Here is a 4,455-nt window from a genome sequence, read left to right on the forward strand (position 1 = left end):
TATAAGTTTGTTTCACTTGCTTCTTAATGGCAAGTTTCATGCTTTGTTATTTGCTGTATTCCTATGCCTAGCACAGTATTATCAGTCCTTTTGTTACCTCCATTATCCTATATAAAAAAAGGGTTGTAAGCAAATTGACTGAATGGTGGAATGACCGGAACGCCTGCAGCATCACCCCCTGGGCGGCCCTGTCCCCTAGCGGGCACCCCCACCCTGATTGGGGGCGTGGCCATCTGGCAAACTGCCTGCGGCCCCTCACCCTGGCCGGCCCCGGCCCTGAGCGGGCACCCAGACCCTGATCAGGGGTGGGGCTGGCTGACAAACTGTCCATGGCCCCTTGCCCTGGCTGGCCCCACCCATGGCCCCTTGCCCCAGCTGGCCCACCTCCAATGGCCCCCATTGGGCGGCCTGCTGGACCCCACCAGTGCACGAATTTGTGTCCAGGGCCTCTAGTACAGATAATAAAACTGGGACTTAGATTACTTGTGGCCAAGAAAACATAGTAAATGGAGGTGTTGGGATTTGAATCCAGATGTTCTGACTCTAGAGTCAGTCTTGTGTTAAAATGTCTGTTTACTCAAGAATACTGAAATTAGTATTCTTAACTTTAATAATTGAGATAAATGGAATAATCTATAATTTCCTTATTTTCTGAAGATTACTTCCATTGAAAAAAAATGTCTAAGATTTTTGGATAAACAACAAATTAAAATAATAATTGTAGAGGAGAAAAAGATTTTGTATGGTACTAAATTTCAAAGATGTGACTGACCGTGTTCTTCTAATATGAAATCATAATTTATGACTGGTTCTCTCAATGATGTCTTACCACATACAGTGCTATTTTCCATTATTATTGTGACTTTTTAATGATGATAAGGCATAGTTGATAGATGAGTAAAATATTGGGTAGTTTGTGTCATAGAATAGTCTATAGTTTTAAAAAGTTTGAGAGTCATTGTTTAAAGTATCAATATATAGGTTTTCACAGGTTTTAATTTTTCATTTTTTGAAACTTCAAACCCCTGATGATGTTTCAGACCAAGTGCTTAGTAAATTTCATACTAACCTGGTCATAATTGTTGCACACATAATTTTAATACGGTGAGTTTTAGACTCAACAATTTATTTGTTATTATTAATGTTTTAATGTATGATTTGAAGAGAAGATACATTTATTGTTTATTTGTAACATATAGTGGCCTACATATTTCAAAATTTAGTTCATTTTTTAAAAAGTTACATTTTAATAAAATTAATTTTGCCACAGCATATTAAATAAAATTGATTTTAGATGGCATAATGTATTTATTCAACTTAATATTGATTAAATCTATTTTTGATGAATAATGTTATTTCTTCTTTGCTTTTTAGGCATGTTTTCTGCTTTCAAAGATCAACCCTTCACAGACTCACAATAATATGTATGCCTGGGGACAGGTAAGTATAAATAGCAGATCTTGGAAGTTATTTCTTTATGTATATTCCCTATGTATTTGATAATGATTTCTGCTGGAAAAGTAATGAGAAAATAAGAGTAGAAAGTAGAATTATTATTTGGTGATATCATAGAAAATAAAAAATTGATCATATTGCCCTGGCCCATGCGGCTCAGTTGATTGGGTGCTGCTCTATGCACTGAAAGGTTTCAATTCAATTCCTGGTCAGGGCACATGCCAGGGTTGTGGGCTTGGTTTTTAGTGGGTGGTGTGCAAGGGATAGCTAGTTGATGTCATGCTCTCATACATTGATGTTTCTCTCTCCCGTTCCCTTCCTCTCTCTCTCTAAAAATCAATAAAAATATATTTTAAAAAGGGATCATATCAAATAGATAGAACTCTTTCATATTCCAAATTTAGCACCACATCCTTGAGAAAAAAAGCAATAAAGTGTACTATACAAGATAGAAATGATGATTTAAACTTAATGCTAGGCCATGACTCACAAAAGACCAGGAGAGGCAAGGAATTAATGTTGAACAGGAGAGGCTGGAGGCCTGGAAATCATTATTAATATATTTTAATTTGGTAAAAGTTTTAGCTCCTGGTACAGTTTATCAACATTTATCAAGTGTCCAATAGGCAGGTCTCCATATTTGTACTTGAGGGTACACGACAAAAATTGCTGCCTTTGAAGAACTTATAATCTATTATTAGAGATAAGATACATGCCTAAAGAATTAAAATAAATGGGACATTTGCTTTTAGAAAGATGTAAAGTATTACAAAGGTTAGAAGAGGAAGATGGAAGGAGGTCACATGGTGGCAGCAGGAGAAGAGTGTATAATCAGAAAAAGGAACTTTTCCTTTTAGAATGGTCATTATTTCAATTGGTGGAAATTACCTGAGGAAGGAATTCTAGGTAAAGGATAGTATGGGCTAAGGTACAGAGTACATGTAGGGACTAATAGTAAAACATAAAACTAGAAATACATTGCAGAGCCAAATTGTGGAGGATCTTGAATGCCAGGCTGAGGATTGAATAGCTGAGTCTTTATTTGGTAAGTAATGGAATGGTATTGGAGGTTTTTGGACATAGGAGTGAATTTGAGTCTTAAATAATATAGTTGGTTGGTATGATTGATTGGGAGCAGTCTGTAAATTATATCTTTTGAAGTAATCCAAGTGAGAGGGAATGAAGGCAAGATGATGAAAAGGAATAGATTTGGGAGATAGTTCCAAAGTAGATACATTGGGACTTGATTAGAAGTTGTAGGAAAGTAAACATTATTCCAAGGCAAGATAGCTATACACAAAATCTGAATTCTGATTGGATCCTGGATTAGAGGGAGAGATAACTATAAAGAACATAATTGGTATGATTTGTGAAATTTGAATATGAAGTATATGTCAGATACTAGTACAATGTTATCAAATTTCTTGAGTGTGATAATGTGGTTGTGGTTATGTAGGAAATTGTCCTTGATCTTAGGAGATACATCCTAAGGGCTTGGGGGTAAAATGTCATGATGTCTTTAACCTGCAGAAATGATTCAAGAAGAAGAAGAGAGTTTATTGATAGGGGTGGGCAGGTACCGAGTGAGGGTGAGTGTGTGTGTGTGTGTGTGTGTGTGTGAGGGAGAGTGTGTGTGTGTGTGTGAGGGAGAGTGTGTGTGGGTGTGAGTGTGGGAGGGCGTCCGCTTGTGCGGGTGGGAGCCGGGGGGACGGCTTGGGCACTCCAAGCAGAGGAACTGCCACTGTTGCATGCTGCTTGGCCAGGTGCTTCTCTCCACTTGACTGGAAAGCGTGCCATTTTGAGGGAGCTATAGGCTCCTCCACAGGATGAGGCTGTGGGGAATGGCTCTGCCCCAGCGCCCCTAAGCCAAGGACTGATGCTCACAGCCCAAATGCTGACACCTGAAAACAGGGAATCCAGCCCAACCCCTCCCCGGCAGTGGAGTCCAGCCTGCCCCAACACCTCAGTGAGCAGAGCAACAGGCCAGCTGCACCTCTTCAACAGGGGAGAGACAGGTCACCCCACTTTATCATCAGCAGAGCACTCAGCCTGCCTTGACCCCTCTGTGAGCAGAGCCACTGGCCAGCCCTGCCTCCTCCACAGCAAGGGACAGGCTGACCTGCCTCATCAGCAGCAGAGCACTCGGCCTGCCCCAACACCTCAGTGAGCTGAGCAGTGACCAGCCACCAGGCCTCCTCCACAGCGGACCTACAGACCACCCTGACTCATCAGCAGCAGAGTGCTCAGCCTGGCCCAACACTTCTGTGAGCAGAGCAATCAGCCCACCCCACCATAGAGGCAAACGGGGCAGAGCCCAGCCTGGACCCCCACAACAGCAGAATGCTTGGCTGCCCCACCACCCTGGCACAGGCCCACCTGGACACAGGGACATGCCACCTGGACCCAGCACACCAACCTGGTGCCCCTAGATGGCTGGCCCCACCACCTTGACATGGTGCACCCAGCCCTGGCACAGTGACCCAATGCTCCCAGAAGCATGGACCTGCCATTGTGATACTCCATGTCTGATCTAGCACCCCTGGTCAAACAGCCTCATCACCTGACAACATCCAGTAGATGTGACCTGGTGCCCCCTGGCACATGGACCTGCCAAAGAGAACAGACACGCCCAACCTGGTGCCACCAAAAGATCGGATGCAAAAAAAAAAAATGATCGGATGCACAGCTGTGACCCAGTGCAACCAGTCATGTCATGTCTGAATGCACAGACCCACCCCTTTCACCGTGGTTGCTACACTAGGCTCCCCAGACTTCCAGACTACTAAAATGGGAAGTCAAAGAAACAACCCCTAAATGAAAGAAAAGGAGTAATCGTCATAAAAGGAAGTAAATGAAATGGAGTCAAGTAATTTGTCAGATAAAGAATTTAAAATTGTTGATTACACAGTTGGAAGAAATAATGACAGAAAACTTCCCTTACCTGGTAAAGAAAAAAGTTGCACAAGTCCAAGAAACACAGAGTCCCAATCAAGATGAACT

This window comes from Myotis brandtii, unplaced genomic scaffold (assembly GCF_000412655.1).
Source record: "Myotis brandtii unplaced genomic scaffold, ASM41265v1 scaffold49, whole genome shotgun sequence".
NCBI classification, from domain to species: domain Eukaryota; kingdom Metazoa; phylum Chordata; class Mammalia; order Chiroptera; family Vespertilionidae; genus Myotis; species Myotis brandtii.